Source organism: Hemiscyllium ocellatum, chromosome 1 (assembly GCF_020745735.1).
Source record: "Hemiscyllium ocellatum isolate sHemOce1 chromosome 1, sHemOce1.pat.X.cur, whole genome shotgun sequence".
NCBI lineage: Eukaryota > Metazoa > Chordata > Chondrichthyes > Orectolobiformes > Hemiscylliidae > Hemiscyllium > Hemiscyllium ocellatum.
The window spans coordinates 68,637,298-68,665,166 of NC_083401.1; the positions used below are offsets into that span (position 1 = coordinate 68,637,298).

Sequence of the window (27,869 nt, forward strand, 5' to 3'; positions counted from 1 at the left end):
GAGATTTACAAACAAGAATTAGAACTCAAATCAAAATTTTGCTCCACGGGGTGCCAATGTAGGTGAGGTGACAAAGGATTTTAAGGGAAATTAGACTTGATGCAAAGGAAGCAGAGATTTTGAGGACTTCACATTATCTGGCAGAAATATATAGAACCAGCTAGAACTGCATTGGAACAATCAAGTTTCATTGCTGATGAAGGGCTTTTGCCCGAAACGTTGATTTTCCTGCTCTCAGATGCTGTCTGACCTGCAGCGTTTTTCCAGTACTACTCTAACCTTGAACTAAATTTCAAAGTGGAGGCATAATGAGAATTTTAGCTGCAGATGAGTGGAGGTAAAGCAACATCAGGCAATGTTATAGAAGAGGAAGTAGGCAGTCTTGACAATGATACAAATCAGTTACGAAGCTCGTCCTGGAGTCATGTGTTTCACCAAGGTTGCAACCAATACTTAAAAGATTATCTAGTCAGTCTTGAGGGAGATGGATGGAGTTGGTGCGCATCACATCGATGAAATAACCTCAATAGATCCTTGAGGGAAATCAGAGGGGATGGTATGGGATAAGGTAGAGTAGCGTTAAGACCATAAGTATGGGAGTAGACATAGGCCATTCAGCCCATCAAGTCTGTTCCACTACTCATTGAGGTCATGGCTCAGCTGATAATCCTCACTTCCAATTTTCTTCCTTTTTGCGATAATCTCCATTGATTAATAATGTCCATAACCTTTGAATATACTCGACAGCCCTCTGCAGTGAAGAACTCGACAGATTCAGAGAAGAAATTTCTTCTCAATTCCTTGTTCTGAGATTATGCTTACTGGTTCTATACATCTGCCCTGTCAAGTCCCAAGAATGCTACTATTTTAATAAGATCACCTGTCATTCTTCGAAAATCCAATTAATACAGGTCCAATCTACTTAATCTCTCCTCGAAACAGTCCCTTCACACCTGGTATCAGCTGAGCGAATCTTCTCTGGGACTGTTTCCAATACCAGTTCTTGTTTGACTAAATGATTGAGAATGTGTGCAAGTGAGAACAATCCCACCTAGCTGGATGACAGTGGAGGAACATCAGAATAGGATGGCATTGTCAACAGCTACATTCACATAGAGAAAGGCTTGTCACATATGATTCACACAACTGGCTGTTTAATTTTCAATGGGCAGATACTCAGTACCAAAGTAGTTCCAAGACATGATCAGATGTCACACTCTATTGTCACACAACTCCAACTTCAAATGGATTTGAAATACCACTTTACATCATCCCATGCAACTAAGATCCATCTTCAGTATAAATGTTGTAACATTCGGACAAGGAAATATCACCTAACCTAGCATTTCTGGTTACTTTGCTTACTGTGAAGCATTTTTGATATTATTTTGCATTAATCTTCGATTTGGGCATGAGATGCTCAATTAGTTGGTTAAACCTACCATTCCACTGTACTGTTGATCTTCTTGTCTGGGGATAAGCTGTGCCACTTGCCTTTCTTGGTGCAAAGGATTCCAAATGGTTTTGGCATTGATGTCAGCTATTCTGGTAAATCTTCCATTTTGACAACCAGAGACATCAATTGGTTGCAGAGTGACTTCCACCATCACTGGAACATGTACTTGCTTACAAAAGCACAAGTGTTTTCACTTTAGTTCCAGGACACTGTAGCACTGGAAAAATGAATTAATTTGCATTAGTGTGTTATTTCCATTACTGAGACATGGCTATAGAAAATTACAACTTAGAATTAATATTGTAGGATATAACATTTTGAAATGGAAAAAGAGAATTAGAGTTAACATAATGACAGAAGAATGCATCCATCAGCACAGAACCCATACAGATGTATGAAAAAATAAAAGGTTCAGTGTACAGGTCACCTAATATTAGTTGTGGAAGAGTGGTGAAGGCAGGTTAAACAATGGAGTAAATTACACAATTATGGTCGATTTGAGCTACCTTGAAATTCACAAGACATAAAGGGTAGGTAAAAGATACAAAGAGTTGACTGTCAACAAGTTAAGTAGGAATCTTTACTAACCAGAATATTAAAACGAACAAATGGGGGTAAATTTATTGTTGGACCTAATAATGGGTAATAAACCCAAGTCAAATATGAGAAATTAAATGAGAAAGAACACCTTGGCAATAATGACCATATGCATTAAAGTCTTTAAATCGAGAAGGACATCAATATGGTGGAAAATCAGGCTAGCAAATTGAGAGAAGCTGATTTTGAGTATAAACTAAAATGGATAATGACTGTGGAATACACATTTGATAGAGTACAGGGAGAATATATTCCACTAAAAGGAAAGAACATAGGAAGAGGCTATTCAGCCCTGCCATTCTTGCTAACCCCATAGCCTTTTAAGCCATTGGTATTTAGAAATCTGTCAGTCCCTACTTTAAACTTATTCAATGACTGATCTTCCCAGCCCCCGGGATAAAGAATTTCCATGATTTACAGTAAATAATCTCAATTCTGTTCCAAGCAGCTTCCTCTTATTTTAAAATAATCTGTCCTAATTCAAAACTCCCCAGTCAGAGGAAACATATTACTTGTATCTACCATGTCCAGCCCTACAATATTTTGCAAGTTTTAATGAGATCATCTCTTATTCTTTGATATTCCAGGTTCCCCAATTTCTCTTCACTGGGTTACCCAAACATCTAGACAACAGGTTTGGACAGTCCTTTGTTACACACTCTACTCAATAATTCACTGTACACAGCACTCCAATCCAATCTAAGGTTTGAAACAACTGAAGTAAGACTTTGCTACTCCAATACTCAAAACTTCTTGAAATAAAGGCTAACATAATGTAAGCTTTCTCAAGTGCCTGCATGTTAGCCTCCAATAACTCATTAATGAGAATACCTAGGTCCATTTGTACATCAACCCTTTCAAATTTGTTATCAGTTAAGAAATACTCTGTGCATCTGTTCCTCATACATTATATTCCAACTGCCAAATTCTTGCCCCTAAAACACTGGTGAGACTGTACGATGAAACAGAATCATGCTGGGGGGGAGTGGGGGGGTGTTGTGTGGAAGAGAGCATGCAAGAACACATGCAAGAGAGATGGGGAAGAGGAGTGCATGATGAAACACAATATATGAGGAGGTTAGGAAAGTTTTCAAAAATAATTAGCAAAACAGGGTGTAATAGGCCAGTTAATCTAATATTCTGGTAGGGGAAAAAAATAACAGAGTGCCTCTTAAAAGGATCTGAGAAGATGAGAACATCAAGAAATGAGACTGTTAGAATGAAGTCAACAAGGGTTTCAAAAGTGAAGAACTTGCTCGATCAACCTTATTGAATGTTTTGAGGAAGTAACAAAAGAGTAGAACATGGTGTTGCAGAATATGTTTAATCTGGATTTTCAAAAGGCCGTTTTTATGAGATGCTCCACAATAGAATAATGAAGATAGAATCGGGGATGAGTGACAGAATAGACTGCTGGAAGTTTCAAGATACAAAGCAGAGAGTGAGCACAGGGTAATCATTCAGAATGGTAATAAAGATGCTCCACGATGATCAATGTTGGGATCATGACTTCACAATTTGGACTTTGGAAGTAAATAACATTTGCAAGTTTGCAGATGTCACAATTATTGGGGGGGGGGGGGGTGCGGGGGAAAGGGGGATGATGAAATGAATAGTCAAAATTGAGGTAAATGACAAATTACAAAAAGGTCATTAATAAAGTTGTAGAACAGGAAAATAACTGGCAACCGCAGCCCAACATGGACAACTGTAAGATTGTGCATTTCAGTAGACAGAAAAAGGGGGCCACCACAAAAGAACATAGGACTAATGGGCTGAAGGAGTGCACAACCTCAACCCCTCCATTCAACTAAAAGACTCCAGGATCAGAAAAGCATCATTCCCTGTCAAAGGTTGCACATTTACTTAATTAGACAAAGAAAGGAATGACCACACTAAACTGTTGGAAAATTGCAATAAATTGGTAACTGCCTCTATTAGGGAAGTGTTTGATTATGAATCCCCTAAAATCAATAATGAGTAATAATATCAGAAAAGGATTGCACACTGGGTCTTTTTTATATAAAAAAAAGAGGCTAGGGGATCTAATACAGGTATCTAGATTATGAAAGATCTTGATATAGAGAATATATAGTCAGAATATTTCCTCTGGTGGGGAGGAGAATATGGAGAGATCACCAGTACAAAATAGTTACTGAAATAAAATCAACAGGGAATGCAGAAGAAACTTCTTTACTGAAACAGCGCTAAAATGTACAATATGTTACCATAGAGTTATTGAAGCAAATAAATGCATTTAAAGAGAAAGTTAAATACCACCGGAGGGAGAAAACAAAGGAGGACTACAATAGATTTAAAGGAGGAAAAATGGGAAGAGACTCACCTAGAGCATAAGGAACACACATGTACTGGATGTGTCAAATGGTCTTTTTCTGGACCCATACTTTATACAGTGTGGACTTGTGGGATTATACTTTCACTTTATGATATTCCATTTGCAAAAATTTCAAGAGGGAAGTCCTGGATGGTATTGTGTTTTTGAGGGATAACAGAGATAATGGTAATACACATGTAATTTATCTGGATTTTCTAAGGGACTTTGTTGAAATGGCCCATGCTAGATAGAGTCACACAGTCACAGTTATACAGCACAGAAACAGGTCTGTGCTGACCAGATATCCTAAACGGATCTATTTCAATTTGTCAGCATTTGACCTATATTCCTCTAAACCCTTCCTATTCATGTACCCATCCAGATGCCTTGTAAATGTTGTAATGTACCCACTGCCACCACTTCCTCTGGCAACTCGTTCCAGACACACATCATCCTTTGCATGAAAAAGATGCCACTTAGGTCCCTTTAAATCTTTCCCCTCTCACTGTAAACCTATGCTCTCTTGTTTGAGACTCCCTCACCCTGGGTAAAAGACCTATACACGTCCTTCATGATTTTATAGACCTCTGGAAGATCACCAGCTGCAGCGTAATATCCCAACTCATATATTCAATGTACTGACAAAAAAAGGCAAGCATACCAAATGTCTTCTTCACTACCCTGTCTTCTTACAACTCCACTTTCAAGGAACCATGTAACTGCACCCCTAAGTCTCTTTGTTCACCAAATTCCCCAGACCCTACAATGAACTGTATAAGTCCTGCCCTAGTTTGTCTTACCAAAGTGCAACACCTCACATTTAAGAAGAATGTTAGAAAATGTGGAGTGTGACATCAGAGGCAGAATGGATTGCTAATTGGCTTTAAGGTAGGAAGCAGAGATTGGGAGTAAAGTGTAATTATTCAGCATGGAAAGGTACAGTTGATTGCTTGGGCTTGGAGAAGTTACAGAACATACAAAAACAAATATGACAGTTGGAATTGTTAAAACAAAATATTATTATTTTCAGATAAAGAATCATGACAATGAACTTTCAGACTTCTATGCAATATTTCTAATTTTGCATCAAATCATTGCTGCACGAATGAAAGTGGATGACAAATTCAAAATAAAGTCTATGGCAGAAAATCCTGATCAAAATGTATATATTAGACTTTAATCACCTTAATTAACAGAAATATGAATTATTGATTTGTTGCAGAGACAGAGTTCAACCATGGTAGAAGAGAGTCTTAACTTTAAATATAACAAAATAACAATATTTCAAATGTTCATACTCCATCAAGGAGAGACTACTGTAGCAAATTAAAAATGATTTAAATTTGCAGCATATTCAAAAGAGCCAAAACTGATACAAGGACAAGCTCCTCACTCTAGATGCCAAAGAATTTTCAAACAAAACATCGCCAGAACATAACAACACGACGGTTGGAGGAAGAGCGCCTCATCTTCCGCCTGGGAACCCTCCAACCACAAGGGATGAACTCAGATTTCTCCAGTTTCCTCATTTCCCCTCCCCCCAACTTGTCTCAGTCGATTCCCTTGAACTGAGCACCGCCCTCCTAACCTGCAATCCTCTTCCTGACCTCTCCGCCCCCACCCCACTCCGGCCTATCACCCTCACCTTGACCTCCTTCCACCTATCACATCTCCATCGCCCCTCCAAGTCTCTCCTCCCTACCTTTTATCTTAGCCTGCCTGGCACCCACTCCTCATTCCTGAAGAAGGGCTCCGGCCCGAAACGTTGAATTTCCTGTTCCTTGGATGCTGCCTGACCTGCTGTGCTTTAACCAGCAACACATTTTCAGCTCTGATCTCCAGCATCTGCAGACCTCACTTTTTACTCTAAGTACACACAGTATTCAAGGTGTGATCTCATCAATCCCCTGTATTACTCAATTATTACATCCTTACTTTGATGTTTAATTCACCTCAATAAAAGAACAGTTCTCAATTAAAATAAAACCAAAATGCTGCAGATGCTGGAAATCCGAAATAACCAAAGTGCAGGAGAAACTCAGCAGGTCTGGCAGCCTCTGTGGACAGAGAAACAGAATTAATGTTTTGAATCCAAGAGCGCTCTTCAGAACTATTGGGAAATGTTGGTTATTAATGCTGATTATAGAGGGACAGGCAAAGCAAGTGGTGCTCATAGTGAGGGCGCCCAGAGCAAAAGACACCGTCATACTAATGGTAATAAAGGAGGGATAGAGATATGAAATAAGTGAAAATGGTAGATGCGAAAAAAAAAAATCATGGGTCTTTTGAGGGCGAAAAAAAAGATCCTGGGTCTTTTGAGGGCAAAGAAACAAGTCACAGACATACAGCTTTGGGATAGGTGGGATATAATAATAAATGAGAGGAAGAGAAGTAATATTCTGAAGCTGTTTCTCAAAATTGTTCCTCCAGCTTGCATGGAGCTTCACTGGAACACTGCAGCAGGCCCAGGAAAGAAATGTTAGCACAGAGCAATAGCATTTATTAGAGTGGCAAGCAACTGGAAGGTCAGGATCATTCTTAAAGATATTACAGTCACCTTCTTAATTATTTGCTGAAGCTGCATTGAAACATTGTGATTCACACTAGAACACAAAGATCTTTCAGTACATAACATAAATCTGAGTTTCAAATATGCAGTTGTATATTTTGGTGAACAACAATAAAGCTATTATTTTTGGATAATAATAAACAAAAAGCAGAGAGTTGCAAAGGGACCTAGACATATGGAGATACAAAAACATTGACAGTAACACACATTAATAAGCAAATAATGAAAACCCAAACCAAACACCGATTTATTTCTAAGAAAAAGAAAATTCACTTATATTTTACCTTATGATCACCAGATGTCCCAAGACAATTTACAGCTAATTTCTGAAGCACAGTTGCTGTTGTTAATGTAGGAAACGAGGCAACCCATTTGCACAAACTCATGCAATCAGCCAAATGATGATGACGAGACAATCCATTTCTCAGATGTTGGTTAAATTATTATTCCCAACATTCTTGGCCAATATTAAAGACAATCCTCTACTTGGAAATAGTGCCATTGGATAATTTACATACACCTGAGAGGGTGGTGGATGAACTCTCTCATTTGAAAGGTTTTGATTGTTTAATATTTCCTCAATATTCTACTGTCATGTTTTATTTTAGTGCTCCAGTCAGAGAGTATGTAATAGTAAGCAGAACTGTGGATCAGTAAAGACCAATATAAAACGATAAGGAAACAAGAATGCAATATTTTATGCAAGTTAAGGCATAAAGAACAGGTATGTTGAGGTATTGGAAAACTTTTCCCTCAGTTGCGAGCCAGGACTAACATGGAGCTGAAGATCTCAGATCGTGCATGCCAGAAGGGCAGTGAAACTTTCCATGGCTCCAATATGTTTCAACTTCAACAATAAAAATGTCAACCCATATCTAGGTCATTCAGTCCTCAAACAGTGCTTTGTCCTCCAATGAAGGTAAGTGCAAAGCCTTCAGAAAGAGCATTGTGACATAACTGAATACATATTGAGGCCTCTATGTACACTGCTTGTGGTCTGAATTTTATCTCTAGTTTCAAATTCAAGTGTTTATTTTATTTTGGGGCAAGGGGAAGAATGAGAGGTATTGGTTCTGGCCATGACACACCAGCCTGTCAAGAGTTGAAAGTTCAACTTTCCTGCTTCCAGGAGATTGGTCACAATATCTATGACCAGCCATAGAAAGGAAGTTACCAGTGTGCCACCGGCACCTTCGATAGATATCACTGTCAGAAACCCATTATCCACTGCTCAACCGTTCAAGATAAAGTTGGTGCAAGCTTTTGTCTCTTCATGCACAATGATGATTTTGGTACACAAGCAGCTGCACCATACTATGGAAATGCTTCCACTAAAGTGATTCTACAATATCAATGAAGCTTGAAATGATAATATTGCACAGCCAAGTATTAAACTTGAGATCTAACTGAAGCTGATCCAAGGTTAAGCAAAAACATATGCAATACAAAATTTGTAGGACTGAGATAATTTTTTCTATTTACAAGACTCCTGACATAGCAAACACTAATGAATGGAAACAAGAAGGGATTAATAAGGGAGAGTAAAGGTGAAAACAATTGGCAGTCCATGTAGAAGAAAGCATGAGCATATAACAAGTAACAACAGATTAAGAAGTCATACTTGAAAAGAAGAAAAGACAGACAAGTATTTCACCTCATATTAGATAGGGAGTGAAGAGTGGAATTGTAGACCTTGTTTCCACAATAGGATTGAAAAGCAGAAAAAAAACCCACCAGACATAATACATAGGTTCCCAAGTTGCTTGGATGTCAGCGTGGGGAATAGTCAGAAATGAAAATTATACACGTGGTAGGGTGAGAGGAAAGAAAATATTACACATGTCAAAGAGGGGGAAAAATCATTATTGCATGTTAGATGGTCTTTTACCATCATTTACCAAACTGCGTTAACTGCCTCAAATCATTCTGTGCCTTCAGCCCATGTGACAAAATTAATGAGTATTTAGAAAGATGTGGTAAATCACAAAGTGGAAGTCAATATACAGATTTCAAGGTTAGATTACACTCAAGTAATTTAATTCAAATTTTTCCTTAAACATGCAAATATTTTCTTTGTTCCCCACCACAAATTCCATGCTGAAGTCACGAGTTCCAGTCTTTGGGAGGAGAATGTCAGTATCCTCCATGTTGTTTAGCATATTTCCAAGTTTTGTGACATCTGCAAAATGTGATGGTAATGTCATTGTTGTAATATCTCATGTATTTCTGGGGACTCCATTATATAAAGGAAAAGGTGATGATGTTCACTTTGGTTTTTCCATTTTTAGCCTGCATTAATACGCGTACTTAGTTTAGTTACGTCACTTAAAAGTATGTTATCTGTCTTTCACTTAACTATTTAAATTGCATTGGGCTGCAACAGTGAAGTTCAGTTTTCGATATCCAGTGACATCATAATGAGGTTATGAAATCATATTGGGCAGAGCAAGGATGTGGAGATAGGAAACCCAACATAGGAAAGTATTTAAATACATTAAAAGGTGAATATTATTTCACTGAATTATTTAAAAATTCGACATTTCAAAAGGATGTACACACAAGTGAGCAGGCATATGAGAGATCAACCACTGAGGACCCAAGAAAGATCAATCAAATCTTTTTTGAAAGGCAAGAAACTAGGAACTGTATAGAAGTGAAAAAAAAGTGGGTGACCAAGTAAACAAATTCAAAGTGAACAAATAGAAAATAAATCAAGAAAACTACTGGAATGTTGGCCTTAAACTCAATGTGACAGGAATAAAAAAGAGGAAATAGTCATGCTTCTTATACAAAGTATTTGTTTTACCTGAGAAGGGTGCTGCATTCCACTTTAGGCATCAAATTTCTGCAGGGATGTACTGACCTCAGAGTGGGTACAGTGCAGATTTAACGTATTAAATAAACTTGGCATGCATTTCATTACAGAAGATTGAGGGTTTATCTGATTAAGGGCTTAAAAAAGTTAGTGATTTGCTATAGGAGATTCATAAATACACATTTCCTCTGGTAGAAGAATAAAAAACAAAAGGCTCATCATCTTCAAATTAGAACTTGATTATCCAGGAGCAAAAGCAGAAACCACTTTTTCCACATGAATGCTTGTCGAAACACTTGCTGCACCTCTCTCCCAAAATATGATTCTAGGACAATTCAAAGTTTCAAGACCAAGATTCTTTTTAAGATAAGGCCTACAAAGGATATAAATGAAAGGCAGGTAAATGGAGTTGAGGTGTTTAGATCAGCAACATTTAATTCAACAGTGTAACAGGTTGGAAGGTCTGAATGGCTTAATCCTGTTCCAAACGTTCACACATGGATACCAATAAGTATCTCAATTCTACCAAATTTACCACATTAAGTATTTAAATATAGCAGACGAAGGGAACTGATAGCTAGCAGTTTCACATGATTACACCACTAAGGAATAGTAACCAACAACCCGACAGAATATTTGGTGCACCATACAAGCGGTGCAAGAGGAACCATAGGAAGTTCCGTGCAAAAAAACCTCCTGTTCATCCTGAAGAGACTAAACATGATTAAAGGTTTTGAAAGCAAAGTTTGAAGTGTGCAGAGTATTTCAGCTGAACAAAGTTTCCTTTCCCCATGTATACATCTCTCATCAATATTTTCTGTTCCTTATGGAGAAGGAATGACTCATTCCTTCACAATTGCTGTCAGCTCACGAGTAACTTACCAAGTAGCAAGCAGAAGCAAGGTTAGTTGACTACAACAGAAGGTTCAGTGGAGGAATTCACAACAAAACCAAATATTGTATCCACAAAAATTCCGTGTAATTTCTATGTCAAGAGATCAGGAACTATCCAGAAGTCAGAGATAACATTTTAATAAATTTGCTCAAAATATGCATAATGCAAGCAAGGCAGCTCATTGTCTATGCGTGTAGTGCTAGAAAAGCATAGCCAGTCAGACTGCATCCAAGGAGCAAGAGTATAAGCCCTTCGACATGCCCAACACGTCGATTCTCCTGCATCTCGGATGCGGCCTGACTGGCTGTGCTTTTCCAGCACCACACTCTGATCTCCAGCATCTGCAGTCTCACTTTCTCCTAGCTCATTGTCTCTCTCTTACTATCCCCTAAGACATTGAAAGTTATTTGATTATCCATGGGAAAGTCATATTGAAGCCAGATTGCACAGAAAAGGAGGATTTCCTTCTCTTAAGATAACTTCCTTTTCCTGATGCGAGTATACAGCTACTAGATGTCCTCATTTTAAACTTTTTCCTCCTTGTTTTGGAGACAAAAAGGAAAACTATACTCCTCCCAGGTGGAAACCCAGAACTTTCCAGAACTGTATGATTAAGAATTACTAGATTAGATTAGATTAGATTCCCTACAATGTGGCCCAACAAATCCATACCGACCCTCCGAAGAGTAGCCTACCCAAACCCATTCCCCTCTAACTAATGCACCTAACACTGCGGACAATTTAGAATAGCCCATTCATCTGACCTGCACATCTTTGGACTGTGGGAAAAAACTGGAGCACCTGGAGGAAATCCACACAGACACGGGGAGAACATGTAAACTCCACACAGACAGACACCAGAGGCTGGAATCGAACCTGGGTCCCTGGCAAACCAACACTTTTGAAAAGTGTGTGTTTGGAAATTGCAAATATAACTTTTCGCACCACAGTAACGCACTATATTACAAGAAGAGAAAAACTTGATTAATATTGACCAAAAGAGCAAAATCACATTAGCTCAGCCTAAAAACTGAACCTTGAATGCACATTACAATAGAATATATAGCACTTCTGTTCAAGAAGTATTGTTTACCTTTTTAAAGCTCTCTTTCTGCAGTATTACCAAAGTTCTTATTTTTCCATTACCATTGTTAATATGGCTGCTCAGCTTTATACTGTGGTATAGGAACAGCTTATAACATTATTATGCTAGGGCAAGGACATAACGGGGTCAGTTGATGAAATATATTCTCTTTTAGAGATGCAGAAAACCCTTGTCACTTTTAAAGGTGTTTAGTCATGTTATAACTAAACTTGCCTGAAGGACAAACGTGCAACCTACTCATCCATTATTTGCTAATGCCGTCAGTCGGCAATAATCTCACTATGACATCAGAAGTCAGAAATGGTCAGTCATTAGGCACCTGCGCCACCTTTAAATGAAACTATTGGTCTTCCAGTGAATCTACAGGCAGCAGTCAAAGCTGATATGTTGCTAACTACATTTTAAAACAAAACACTACTCTTGACAAACAGCATGATATGCAATAGAAATTAGTTTTTCAGAAAGCATTTCATATTTGCAATAGATGAGCAGGGGATGTTAATGCACAAATTTGAGCCCCTACCTGCAAGGCAGATCGCTCCTGAGCCAACTTATAACAAGGTATAATGGTTGTCTGTCAAGCTGGAGAATCAAATCCTTGTTAGTCATTCCAACCACAGGACTGAACCAAGACCTGCAAAGATGTTGGTGAAAATAAAATTTGCACTTGTAATTGCTTTTTAAAATTGTAAATACACAGGTGTTAAACAGCACAGAAACAGACCCTTCGGTCCAACATGTCCAGGCAGACCAGATATTCCGATCTGACCTTGCCCAATTTGCCAGAATTTGGCCTGTATTCCTCTAAACCTTTCCGATTCGAATACCCCACACCACCCCCCCCCCACCCCACAATAACTTTTAAATATTGTAATTGTACCGGCCTCCTCCACTTCCTCTGGCAACTTGTTCCATATGTTATGAAGTTGAAGGCATGTACCATACCTCAGAGAGAGAGTGAATGCTGTTTTGCACCGAGAGCTTACAAGCACCTGTCATATGACTAACTGGCAGTCTCAGAGTGTACTGGAAAATTGAAAATATGTAACATTTGGCTGTGAAATAGATAGCAGAGTTGTTTTGACAACAATTCAAGTTTAACCAGTTTAAAATATGCCCCAGGAGACTAAAACAATATTTGTAAACAGTTTGGTCAGGAAACAAAGAATTGAGGATACTTCTTTGAAAGTATCATCGGGTTTATCATTGGTTTTACTACAGGATTTTTTTTTTAGAAACAGGACAACAAAACCAGGAAGCTTCTTCTTTTATCAAGCTTCATTCCACTTGAAAATCCAAAACAATCAGCCTGCAAAACACTGCTCAAACCTAATAATGATAAAAGCCAGGATTTTTCACCACTAAGGCATTTTCCCCCCAAAGAAAGTACAAGCAATGAAGACCAACAATTATCTGAAAACATGATTTCAAGGAGTCCCTTGTTTAAAACAATGTGCTTTTGTATTGATCTTTTAAAAACTACAATCCCACTATCTTTACAATCCTTCAAATTCTAGTCCATAAAAATATTAAATATGCACGGTAGCTCAGTGGTTAGCACTGCTACCTCACAGCACCAGGGTCCCAGGTTCAATTCACACCTTGGGCAACTGTCCATGTGGAGTTTGCACATTCTCCCGTGTCTGCGTGGGTTTCCTCCGGGTGCTCTGGTTTCCTCCCACAGTCCAAAGATGTGTAGGCCAGGTGAATTGGCCATGTTAAATTGCCCGTAGTGTTAGGTGCATCAGTCAATGAGAAATGGGTCTGGGTTGGTTACTCTTCGGAGGTTTGGTGTGGACCGGTTGGGCTGAAGGGCTTGTTTCCACAGTGGAGGGAATCTAATCTAATCTAAATTCATCACATCAGGGTAAAAGCAATTTTGGAAAATTCCTCTCCAGAAAAAAAAAAATGGCATCATAAAATTAGTTTAAAAGACTTGGACCATGAGATATTATGTAACCTTGCACCAATACTTTGACCTGAGACTGAACTGTACTGCATTAGCAATATAAATACCATGACAACAAGAATGGGTCAGAGGTTAGAAATCCTACAGCAAATAACTCACTTTCTGACATCAAAGCCCACCTATCAGGCACAACTCAGGCTTGTGTTGGAATTCTCCCCACTTGCCTCGATGAATGTAGTTCTAATACCACAAGAAACTTGACACTGTCAGGACAAAACAGCCCATTTGACTGGAATCATACCCACAAGCATCTATTCCTTCCACCACTAACATTCAATAGCAGCAGTGTGAACCATCTACAACATGAAATGTAGATATTCATAAAGGTTCCTTCTACAGCATCTTCCGAATGCAAAAGAACTTCCATCTAGAAGGACAAGGGCAGCATATAGATGGGAACACTACTACTCACAACTTCTCCAAGCCACTCACCATCCTGACTTGGAACATTTTATTGTTACTTCTTTATCATTGGGTTAAATCTTAGAACTCTCTCCATAACGGCAGTGGGTAAACTAATTCAAATCATTAATGATGGAATTTGTCACATTTCGCCCCCACCTTACTTTCCAACTAAAACTCTTTCTAATCATCTCCAGAGCTTCATGGAACAGAAAGAAAAAAATCTATTAAAAAACTTTAAAAACCAAACTTAATCCTGCAGCACTGAACGGCTATTGCATTTGTAAACTAAGGTCTTTTGTTTTGGACGACAAATATAGTTACAAGAGTCTTTTAAAATATTTTACAACAACAATCTTGGACATAATCTTCAGATTTGCCTACAGTTTTTCTGTAGCTAATTCCTCAACTTGCTCATTTTAAAATGTTCAAGAACAAGCACCTAGCATTTTCATTAAACATTACTTTTCTTCAGAAAATTTTCATTGAGGTACTTCCAATGTATTGCCTGCCCAACTTCATGCTGAGAGAACTGGAGCGAGACAGACATTTGTGAACCAAGTCATTTCTTGGTGCAAATGCACTGCAAAAAAGAACTGCAAATGCTGGAGAACTGAAACAAAAGCAGAAATTAAGTAAAAACAATGACTGCAGATGCTGGAAACCAGATTCTGGATCAGTGGTGCTGGAAGAGCACAGCAGTTCAGGCAGCATCCAAAGTGCAGCGAAATCGATGTTTCGGGCAAAAGCCCTTCATCAGGAAAGCAGAAATTGCTTGGTGAAACCCAGGTCTGGCAGCATCTGAGGGAACAGAGCAGAGTTAATGTTTTGAATCCGGTGACTCTTCATCAGAACTGCTAGCAGCCAGGAAATTGTGTTATTTATGTTGAAGGTAAAGTCTAATGAAACTTTAACGCTGCTCTCTTCCCACAGATGCTGCCAGACCTAATGAGTTTCACCAGCAATTTGTTTTTATTTTATTGACTATCCCTAGTTGACAGTGGTCGGCATTTTTCTTGAATTGCTAATTACGGTTTAACGTATTTGAATGATTTTTTAAAACCACTCCAAAGGTCAACAAGTGCCAGTCAAGTTGGTATGGCTCGAGTGTGAAAAGAGAACAGTCTTTTTATCTTAAGAGGCATCAGGAGCCTGTTAGATTTGAGATACTCTGACAGTTTCATGATTACTTAAATTTATTACATAGTAAATTTGCAAAAACTCTATACATTCTCAAACTGATTTACAGTCTAACATAAACAGGGGGTGCCCATAGCATTTTTTTTGTTCAGTCCTTTTGATTACTTGTTACTGTTCAATAATAAGAACTGTTCAATTAACATACACAAACTGGATGAAGAAGAGTTAGACAGAATGGAGAGAAACAGAGACAGGATAAAAAAGGATGAAAACAAAGAAGTGAGAAAGCAAGCAAGCATAAAAAACTTAAAATGAAACTACACTAGTCACAGAGAACCAATTGTGAAACAACGTTGGAGTGGCTACTAATTGACAACATGCTGTATTTCAAACACCAATAATCAGAAAACAAAGGAGGATGACTGGTATGTCCGTCCATCACAGGCACTACTGTTAGATTTTGGGGTTTCCTGATCACAGTCACCTAATATAATCAGTTGATCATTTGTAATGTAAGCAATTTTCAGATAATTTTTAAGCTCAAGCAGCTGTTTTGCAATAATGCATTATTCAACCGAACAACGAAAATACGACCTGTCAGAAATGAGAATGTTTCAGAATCAGGAAAGCAGTCTGTAGAAGGGAGAAAGAGGCAGCGTATTCTTGGGAGTTTTCAAGTAGTGGTGTGCTTGCTTCTGGTGCTTTGCAGTCTTTGGTGGTAGCAATCTTTGTTCTTCATTGGTGCTGATGAAGGGAAACTCATGGTCTTCGTTCAATGGAGGTGCAGACTCATTCCACAGGATCTTCTCTCTTTTTTCCATTACTTCTAACCTACCCCTGACAACCGATCTAATTTTGGAGCTGGCAATCTATGCTGTGTTAAACACCTGTCTGAATTTTTTTAAGCCAACGATCACAGGCAGCTACTTATGATGCCAGGATGATTGTTGTTCTCTACAGATCTTTATTCGAAGGTTAGTTAACAATTCTAAAATCAAAAATATACTTTTCCCAAACTATACATTTATTATTAAGATGCACATGACGGCAGATAAATTGTCAATGCTAATTCAATTGGATATTGTGACTTCAGGTGATTCTTGTGATCGTTCCTATTGTTATACACTAGAAATTTTGCAAGTTATTGTTGTAACAGCAGTTAAATAAAATTTCTTGCTACATAGTAAATACGAGAAAAATTCAGTTTGAATGGGACCCCAATTTTCAATATCACTATTTAAGAACAAAGTTTTCTCCAGAACCAACCTTCACCTGGACATCATTTGTTTGTCATTTTCCTGACATCATTAAGTCTGTGCAGTCTCCAGCTTCATGCAATGTTCTCAAAAACAGAGATTTTCAAGGGAAATGATCTTCATTGTAACATTAGAACCTGTAGTCAAAGAAACCATTTTTCAGTCAGTGTAGATGTCAGCAATATTGATGCACTAAGATAGGTTTCGTTATATGATTTTAAAAAAAACTGCATTTAGTTTTTAGACAATTTGAGTAAATGTAATTTAACAACATTCCACAAACATACTGATCAAATATTTTGGGGTAGAGTATAAAGAAGAATAAGAGCATATGTTAAAAAAAGTGGACGATAGTGATAATGAGTGTGAAGTAAAATCCTCAAAGTGAATCTCCTAATATTCAATTAGTTAACAGAGAAATACTAGAACAGTGGTTTCATATTTAGACAGACAACCTGAGGATCTTATGAGACAATTTAGAAAGCATCAGGTAATCTGTAGAAATAATCTGGATGCACTATGTTAGCTAGGCATGAGTCAGGACTGATAAAACAGCTTATCAGCTACTTCTTAGTTGAGCCCACAAAAACAAGCTCAGATGGAAACAGACATTCAATACAAGCTGAAAAACCACTTGATTCAATCTCGACAAAGCAGATGGAGTTCATTGATAGTGTGAGCTCCTAAACCAGGTACAACCACTGGATTCTGTATATGGTATAGTGACAGACAGGGCCTGTTTCCACACTGTAGGGAATCTAATCTAAACAATAAAACTATTTTCTCAATCATTGATGAACAGCTCTCAGCACAATATCCAGAAAGCAAAATGGTCAATTTCGGACAGAAACCAGTGTTTCAACCTGCTTTCTGTTCCTGAAGAATCTAAAAATGAAGAGTGCCTGAAAAGTGCAAAGTGCTGTTGGAATTAATATTTCAACAACATAAAATTTGCTTGGGATGGAATCTCTCCTGCTTTTAGGCACTAAATTTTAGTTCAGTTCCGTTAACTAGAAGTAGCTCCTCAAAAGGTCATGCACGTCCTGACATTTTGTAGCCTGGCTGTTTGCAGGCTTTGGAAGCGTACCAGCAGCTGACTCAAAAATCTGATAAGTAAGACATTGCTGACTTGGGTCTGCATTCTTAAAAACTTAGAACAAATTTCTTAAGAGTTATACGACAGTATTATGCTATGTACAGGCTGGTGCTGAGTAAAGAGAAAAGGATGGAGAAAGTTGAGAAACCAGAACTCAAATTGTGTACTGTCTGCTTTAAGATTAAGTCGTAACCACAAATGCGATTTTAATTCTTAATTTTTTGAGAGGCTGGAGAAAACAAAAAGAAAAATGTTTTTAAGTCGCAAGAACATTATCATCACAGGTAATAATTATTATTTTTGGACTATATAAAGCTAGCATTGTTTTCATGGGTTATGAATATTTGTTTCTCATCCCTAACTTCATTTCCAATTCCTTGCAACCCTGAAGAATTGCAAAAAAGATTTAACTTTCAGCAAGGATAAAAATCTGAAGTTAAATAATCTGAACTTCACTCAACTAAACAACAATCTATATCTACCCACCCACCACTATTCTTACGTTGCAACACAGTTAACCTCACATTCATTTGAATACAGCATCATTTTGCATATAACCAGCTCGACGGCACCTGATCAATAGGCTGATGCACTTCCTATTGAATACTGTACATCAGTACCGACATGCAGCCCCACCACCAAAGATCAAATTGCTTACATTTCACACTGTGCTATTCCCTCTATCAGCATTTCCCTCTTCAAAGTGTTATGGATCAGACCAAAGCCCCTCAAAATGAAGAGAGCCTAGACCCTAATTATTTTCTTATTTGAAATACAAGTGCCAGATGTTGCATACCAGATGCAATTGGATTGGTCAAGCTACCAGTCTTGAAGCAAAATACACTTTATTCACACACTACAGTTAAAACACAACAAAACAAAGAAGAAATTGAAATATCTTAACATTATTAGAAAACTTAACAGAATTCAGAGTTACCTCAATTATCCAGCATTTGATTATCTGAACATCAGATTATATAGCAAGATCGCAAGGTCCCAATGCTTAGGTAAACAATGTTATCCAGAATTTGATTTTCCGAATTCGACCAAAATGCTCCCCGCCCATGTCCTTCGGATAACCAAGGTTCCTCTGTGTTTTGTAGTTAAATAAAATAAGTGTTCCAATATTGTAACATTCCATAAACACACCCTTGGCAAAGGCAGGTTCAGTTAAATAGATTGTCTCACGTACAATTCTCCAATCCAGGAGAAAAAACATCAAGAGAAAACTCGGAGACAGAGTAGCAGGGAAGATGCACTGCAGCTTTCAAACCCAGCTTCAAGACCCCATCAACTATTTCTGAAAAACGAAACCTAAAAAATCCTGGTTTTGTGGGAGGTTGATCCCACCCAGACTGTTTCAATTATTCCAACTTTTAAAACAAAACTCAATGCCTCACAAGCAGTTGACTTTATTGGATTTAAATCGACAGCTCGGAACCTCTGTCTTCAAGTCAAGATTAGAGTGGTGCTGGAAAAGCACAGCAGGTCAGGTAGCATCCCAGGAGCAGGAAAATCACGTTTCAGGCAAAAGCCCTTCATCAGGACTTCGATTTTCCTCGGATGCGTCTGACCTGCTATGCTTTTCCAGCACCACTCTAATCTCCAGCATCTGCAGAAGCTACCTCGGTCTTAAAACCGGTCTTCAAAAAACAAACTACGCCTCTTAAAGCCATTGCATCATCACAAAGAAAACCCTTTTTAAATCCACTTCTGACCAATCCTTTGTTGACTCCTCTGAAGAATCACTTACATGTGCCAAGTAACTTCAAATTACTTTCTACATTCCAGGAACTATGAATTGTTTTGGCATCCCATCCATTTGTGTTATATAGAACAGAGGAAACAGATGCAAGCCCGCACAAAAGCTACTAGAGAAAAAGCTGTAATATTTTGGTTATCAGCTAACAAGAAAAAAAATTCGACATTAATCCTCGCCGTCATGTTAGCCATCGATGAACATCCAATTATGTCCCAAAGAAATACCCATTCTCTAAAATCACTAACGAGAGGCCACGCTTTCAAGGTGAGAGGTGGAAAATTTAAGGGAGATGCATGCCGCAAGTACTTCACATAGGTGTTTGGAATGCGTTGCCAGCAGAGGTGGTAGAGGCAGGCATGGTAGATTCATTTAAGATGCATCTGAACAGATGCATGAGTAGGTGGGGAGCAGAGGGATACAGATCCTTAGGAATTGACCGACAGGTTGAGACAGTACATTTTGATCGGTTCAGGCTTGGAGGGCCGAAGGGCCTGTTCCTGGGCTGTAAATTTTCTTTGTTCCTTGTTATTACTTATCAATGTCAATTCACAACTGGGGAAAGGGAGTGGGGCAAATTAAGTTAGAGATTTAAGCAACCATGAGATTCAGGACCAATCAACGGTTAGTTTGTGAGCATGAACCACTAAGGATCCAAACTGAATCCTTTATCTCTGTTAAATTAGTAGATTTCAGTGAGAAAGGTGGGGTATAGCATTGTAAGTGGTTTAATCTTCCACATAAATACGCTTCTTCCATTCTGTGAAATGGATATTACAAACACAAATTTCAAAAGAATACATTCTAATTATAGGAGCTTGATACTAAGCCACAAGAATACTACCATTCCAAATGTATATTTCAAAATAATTTTGTTAAGATTAATGAACAATTGTCTAACTATAATACCTTCAAAGCTGAAGTATAATTGGTGACAGAGACCAATAAAAATAATCAAAAAGAGAACATGAAAAATATTTAATATACTCTCTCACACAGTTTGTGACATGGGTAAATTTACTCAATGTTGCACCACTGCTAGTACAGCCCATTTCTGGTTTGGACCCTACAGTTAGTATTTTGTTGGATAACCATCTTTTTAAATATGGTGTGTTTAAACTGAGATAGCCTATACGTGTCTTGTGCATGCCTGAACATCTACCAGTTCTTATATTATCATTCGTCCACATTAAGTAATACAAATCATATCAAAGAACGAACATAGCTCCCAATCTTGAAGGAATAGAACAAAAAGCATAATTCACCAGCTCAACAATCAAACATTTGCATGTATTTGGTATGAAAGCAGTACATTGTAAATATATAGCAACTCTTGAATCATAATAAAATTATCAACATTATCAAAATTTTTTCAAACAACTTGAATTACATAATTGCCTCACCTTATAGATATGGTATGTAGATATCTTAATCAAACAGTGTTAATACATCCAACTTTTGTGTAGAACATTCTACTGCAGTGAACATCAAACATAGAGCAGTACAGCCCCCTTTGACCCTCGATGTCATGTCGATCTTTTATCCAACTGAGACCAAACTAACCTGCAAATCCTTCATTTCACTGTGCCTATCCAAAAGTCACTTAAAATGTCCCTAATGTATCTGACTCTTACTACTGCTGGTACTGCATTCCACACACCCACCACTCTCTGCGTAAAGAGCCTACCTCTGAAACCTCCCCTAAACCTTCCTCCAATCACCTTAAAATTATGACTGCTCGTGACAGCCATTTCTGGGTTGGGAAAAAGTCTCTGGCTATCCCCTTTACCTATGCTTCTCATTCTCTTGTACACCTCTATCAAGTCACCTCACATCCTTCTACGCTCCAACGAGAAAAGCCCTAGCTCTCCCAACCTTTCTTCCTTAGACATGCCCTCCAGTCCAGACAGAAGCTTGGTAAATCTCCTGCGCACCTTCTCTAAAGCTTCCACATCCTTCCTATCATGAGCCGACCAGAACCGAACACAATATTTCAAGTGTGGCCTAACCAGGGCTTTATAAAGCTGCAGCATAACCTCATGGCTCTTAAACTCAATACCCCGCTAACGAAAACACGCCATCAGCCTTCTTAATAACCCTATCAACTTGGGCGACAACTTTGAGGGATCTATGGATGTTGACTCCAAGATCCTTCTGTTCCTCCACACTGCCAAGAATCCTGCCTTTAACCTTATATTCTGTATTCAAATTAGACCTTCCAAAATGAAGTCATTTGACATATTTTCAGGTTGAACTCTATCTGCCACTTCTCAGCCCAGCTCTGCATCCTGCCAATGTCCTGTTGCAACCTACAACAGCCCTCCACACTTCTACAACTCCACCAACCTTCGTGTCTCAGCAAAACTACTAACCCACCCTTCCACTTCCGCATCCAAGTAATTTATAAAATTCATAAAGAGCAGAGGTCCCTCAACAGATTACCAGGAGAGTAACATAAAACTTAATTAAATATCTTTCATGGAAGACTAGGACATACTTTGAGTAGCATACTTAGTTAACCATAACCCTTTTGATTTTCATGCTTTCCAACCCACAATGAAGCCAAATTGACATACAATGCCTTGTTCTTGCTGGCTACAGTTTTCACTTCATTTCTACCAGCTGACTGAACGAGCTCATTCGTCAACGCTCGCTTTTCAGCAGAGCACACAGCTGTTTGGGGGAAATCCTGTCTGCTACCATTGGCAATTTACACAGAAAACTCCTCTTTGTTGCTTAGCAGTGTCATGGTAGGTCATCCAACTGAACAGACAGCTCTATTATTCAGGTTAAAAACCCAATGTAACCTTAAGCATGCAATTTTAAAACTTGAGATTGCCCATAACAAATTCAAAACAACTGAAAATACAGAGCTGTAACACAAGTTATTTTGAATTCCATGTACTTTAAAATGTCCATTTTACCTTTCTACCCCTAAATACTTGTCAATTCCTAAAAAAAAGACATTGTGGTAAAACACATGAAGCAAGAAAATTCAAAAGTTCTATTTTGCTTCGTAAAAAGCTCTGAATTATAATATAATCAATCGTAGAACTACTTAAGTTGTGTAAAAATAAACCATTATTTAAATTTGCATCAAAAACTTCAGTTTTGCAAACAATGAAACATGATTCATGAAGAAAATTACATTTCTCAAAAATAACTGACAAGACATGCAGGAATCATGAGCTACCAATCAATCCCCTGCTCATTTGAAACCATAGCAAAGGTGGAGCATTAAATAATTCTAATAATGTTTCTCAGGGAGATTACTGCAAGTATTTCCAGAATTGTTTTCATGAGCAGAAAGAATGCAAAATATCTATTTTGAAATGAATACCTGTTGCCTTTAAACCTAGGCTGGTAAATTGACAGTCAAATGTTTCAAACTGAAGTTAACAAAAATTGTCTAACACAGCCTTGACAACCTTCCGTGTCAAAACACTCTACAAATTCACAGCGCTCACACAAGAAATCTCACGTCATATCTGTCTTAAACATTCATACTCTTATTCAGAGATAATGCCCTCTCGCCTCAGTCTCTCCCACAAGGAGAACTAACTTCTTCACATCTACCCTGTCAAGTTCCTTCAGAATCTTAAATGACTCAGCCACTTTGTTTCTTCTAAACTCCAATGAGTATGAGTATAAGCCCAAACCACTCAACAGCACCTCATTAGACAAACCCTCCATATCCAGAATAAAACTACTGAACTTTCTCCGAACTGCTTTCAATGCCAGTATATCTTTCCTTAGATAAGGAGCCCAAAACTATTTACAGTATTCCAGGTGTGGTCAATTAGTACCTTGTACAAGGTTAGCAAGATTCCCCCCATTTTTATACTCAATTCCCTTTGAACTAAAGGCCAACATTTTATTTGACTTCCCTATGACCCACTGAAATTCACTGCTAGTCTTTTGTGATTCATATAGGTCTCCCAAAACCCTCTGTTCTACAGCTGTTTCCATTTAACTCATATTCAGCTCAACTATACTTCCTTCCAAAATGCATAACTTCTCATTTCCCCACATTATATTCCATCTGCCAAGTTATTGCCTACTCGCTTAACGTGTCAATATCATTCTGCAGACTCAGTCATCATCACCTCTTGCCTTCCATGCCTAATTTTGTCAAAGCAAGGTCTATTTTGCTTTATTCAATCATACGATGTGAGTATCACTGCCAAAGCCAGCATTTGTTGCCCATCTCAAACTGCTCTTAAAAAAGGTGACAGCGGGCCTTCTTGTTCAACTTCTACAATCTGTGTGGCAAGAAATTCTCAATGTACAATCAGGAAGGAAGTTTCAGATTTTTACTCTGAAGGCATACAAGTAGGAATAAGCCATATGACTTGTTGATCCATGTATGGCTTTAGACTGATGATATTTCTATCTTATCTTAAGGAGGGCAATTTTTAGGTTCGTTTTTGAGTTCTTAGAATGGTGTGGGGAGCCCTGGAAACGAATTTACAGGACAACCTCGATTACCCAAAGGAGACGGGGAGTATTTTGTTTGGATAACCAATAATGTTTTTATGGGACCTGAAGATCTTGTTCGGATAATCGAAAATTCAGATAATTGATGTTTCGATAACCAAGATTGAACTCTAACTTAAATGCATGTACAGAACAATGAAACTTCATGGTGAGTAATTCAGTGCTTTACAATACAAAAGGGGAAAAAAAAAGCGACCCTGATGCCTAAAAAGTAATCCTATGACACAGGGAAACTGACACAGAAACAGTTCCCTTTCATAAAGGCAAAACCATCTAGGAGGTTATGGTCAGTGCAGGTTTTTGTTTGAGATAACAGCACCATGGCAATAAATTGGTTTAACAGTCTTAAAAGCAGTTTGCACTGGAGAGAGCCTGAGCAGTTTCATGTCAGAGAGAAATCTACAGAAATAAAAGAATGTGGAAGAGGAGTTTAAGGGAGCCATTATAATAGATGAATGAGCAATGTTGGCTTTTGAGTATCTAACTATGAAGCCTTATTAGACTGTAAAACCGTAAAATATACAACAAGGTCTTTTGGCGCAGAGTCTGCTCTGCCATTTAATCATGGCTGATATGTTTCTCATCTCCATTCTCCTACCTTCTCCCCATAACCTTTTTGATTGCCTTACTAATCGAAAACCTAACTTACTCTGTCTTCAACACATTCAATGCTTTGGCCTCCACAGAAGGCTGTGGCAATAAGTTCTGCATATTCATCAACCTTTGGCTGAAGAAATACCTCATATCAATTCTGAAGAGTCAAACATTCATTCTGAGGCTATGCCAACACATCTCAGTCTGTCCTACTAATGGAGACATATTTTCCAAGTCCATTCTGTCCAGGCCTCTCCGTATCCTTGCAGTTTCAATCAGATCTCCCTTCATCCTTCTTAACTTCATTGAGTACAGACCTGGAGTCTTCAACCACTCCTCATACAACAAGCTCTTCATTCCTAGGCTCATTGTCGTGAAGCTCCTCTGGACCTCCTCCAACACCAACATGCCCTTTCTTAAATATGGGGCCCAGAAATGCTCAATATTCCAATCTGACTACAGCCTTATACAGTATCAGGAATAAACCCCTGCTCGTTTTCTCACCCTCTGAAAATGACTGCTAGCACTGTATTTGCCTTCCTGACTGCCAAGTGAATCTGCATGTTAATCTTGAGAATCCTGATGTACAACTCCCAAATCTTTGTGCTTCCGATTTTCAAAATGAAGACTTGCCCCATTTTGAAAATAGCTTATGCCTCTACTTTTCCAACCAAAGTGCCTAACCTCACACTTTCCCACTTTTTATTCCATCTGCCACTCTCCTGGACTGTCCATGTCCTTCTGCAGCCTTCCCACTGTCCCTCCACATATCATTGTCTCATCTGCAACTCAGCAACAATGCTGTCCATTCCTTCTTCCAGATCGTTAATGTATGTGAAGGGTTGTGGTTCCAACACGGATCCCTGTCGAATTCCATTAGTCATTAGGTGCCATCCTGAAGACGACTTCTATAACCATACTCTCTACGTTCTGCCACCAGTTCTCCTTTATCTAAATTGCTCATTACCTCAAAAGAATTCCAACAGATGTGCCAGTCATGACCTCCCCTTGATGAAGCCATGAAGACTCAGCCCTATTTTGCTAAGTACTACCAAGTACTTTGCAATTTATTTTTTTATTTTACAATTGACTGTTAAAATCTTGCCAATGACTAAAATCAGGTTAACTGGTCTATAACTGGCTGACGTTTGCCTCCCTCCTTTCTTAACCAGTTGTATTACATTAGCAATTCTTTTTAGTCCTCTGGGACTGTCTGACTCTAGTGGCTCCTGAAAGGTCAGCACCAAGGCCTCTATAGTCTCTTCAGCTATCTCCTTCAGCACTTTTAGGCGTACCACATCCAGTCTGGGTGATTACTCTGCCTTCAGACTTTTCAGGTTCTCTAGCATCTTCTCCTTAGGTGATGGCCATGACACTCACCTCTGCCCCCAACTCTCTTCAAGTTCTTCTATGCAACTGATGTCTTCCACAATGAAGACTAATGCAAAGTAACTATTCCTCTGCCCATTTCTTTGCTCCCCATTACTACTTTTCCAGCAGTCCAGTGTCTACTCTTGTCTCTCTCATCTTTTACATTCCTGAAAAAAAACTCTTGCAATCTTTGATTACTAGCTAGCTTTCTCTTCTCTCCCCACTATGCTTTGTTCTTTTAGTTGCCCTCTGCTGGTTTTTAAAGGCTTCCCATGAATCTTCATCACATTGTATGCTTTTTCTTCTGTGTTTATGCTTTCTCCACTTCCCTAGTTCGCCATAGTTGCCTTGTCCTCCATTTTGTATGTTCCATCTTTCTTGAGAAGAATTTCTGCTGTGCCTCCCAAATCCACCCCAGAACCTCCTGTCACTGCTCCTCCATTAACTTCAGGGTTATGCTCACCTTCCATTCAACTTTGCCAACTCCACCCTCATGCCTTTATAGCTAAATTTACTTTAAGCCTTTAAAGGATGACAACATTGCACGAATGCAGAAGGTTGACAGAAAGAAATAACGTACAGCCATGCCAACTGAACAAGGAACATTACAATGGAAACCATCCATTGAAGTTTGATATCTCTGAAGTTGTCATACAGGGTGAAAAATGTGAACCTTTATTTCTGATATTTGTAACAAGACAGTTTCAACTAGTTTTTATACACTGTGTAAAACAATATTTCTTTTCCTTGAATGTAATGAATTGTTGCTCTTTTGGTAAAAGTACTGTAACAGCCTCATGTGACTACACGGTGACTGATCACTACAATAAACAAATTGCAAGGTTTCACTCTGATGTCTGATTTGGACAGTATTTCCATCAACCAGGATTATAACACTAAGTGTAGGTTAGGAAGGTTCTGTCAAAGGAGCTTGGATGAGTTGTTGCATTTCACCTTAGAACACATTGCTGCCACAGTTGGTAGTCAATGTTGAAAATGGTGGATGGAATATCAATTAAGTGGGCTACTTCATTCTGGAAGGGGTTGAGCTTCCTGACTACGGTTGGCGCTCGTTCCATCCAGACTTGTGCAAAGTATGCTATCACAATCTTGACTTATGCCTTGTAGATGGTGAATAGTTACTGAGGAGACAAAAGGTGAGTTAGTTGCCACAGAATTCACAGCTTCTGACGTGTTCTCGTAATCACAGTATTTATATGGCTGGTCCAGTTCAGTTTCTGGTCAATGGAACCCCCAGGATGTGGATAGCTCGAGATCAAGCAATTGCAATGGCATTGAATGCAAAAGGATTCTTTCTAGTTAGAGCTGGTTATTATTTTACACTTGTGATATGAATGATAATTGCCATTTATTGGCTGAGACCAACTGTTGTCCAAATCTTTCTGCATACAGACATGGACCACTTCAATATCTGTTCTTGCAAATTGTGTGGAACACTATGAAATGAGCAAGCATCCTTACTTTGGATAGAGGGAAATTCAATGTTGAAGCATCTGAAGATATTTGGACCAAGGACACTACCCCGAGGATCTCCTGTGATGTCTGCAACTAAAGACAACTGACCTTCAACAACCACAACAATCTCCCTTTCTGCTCAGCATGGCTCCAGCCAGTAGAGAGTCCCTCTCTCACACACTAACCTCAATAACCGTTGACATGGTTTTGCCAGGCATTTTTAATCTCATTTACTAATATACTGCTTCAATATAAAGGACAATCATTCGCATCTCATCTTTGATGAAAGTTCTCTTGATTATGTTCGGACCAAAGCTACAATGGGATGAGAAACTCAGCAACCCTGGTGAAACTGAACAGGGGAGGTGGGGGGGATCTCACTGAAACAATATCCTGATGGAACTGGATTTGCTACCGTGGGAAGAATGTTTCCAATGTTGGGAAAAGTCCAGAACTAGTCACAGTCTAATAATAAGGGGTAAACCGTTCAGGACTGAGGAGGAAGAATTTCTTTATTCAGTTGTGAACCTCTGGAGT

The 27,869-nt window shown here is 38.6% G+C and overlaps 1 protein-coding gene across 7 annotated transcripts in view; it reads right to left on the minus strand.

Annotated features, from left to right (window-relative positions):
• LOC132808422 (atos homolog protein B) overlaps window positions 1-27,869 on the minus strand; it is a 142,049-nt gene that overhangs the window by 65,762 nt on the left and 48,418 nt on the right. For 5 of the 7 annotated variants that reach the window (XM_060822133.1, XM_060822200.1, XM_060822165.1 and 2 more), the window contains 3 exons: window positions 16,550-16,676; window positions 12,296-12,406; window positions 1,443-1,673 (listed from right to left, as the gene is read on the minus strand). The gene's annotated coding sequence lies outside the window, so the exon portion shown is untranslated. Of the gene's footprint in view, window positions 1-1,442; window positions 1,674-11,431; window positions 11,494-12,295; window positions 12,407-16,549; window positions 16,677-27,869 lie in introns of those variants that run through there. The other 2 variants (XM_060822297.1, XM_060822348.1) reach the window with 2 other exon arrangements.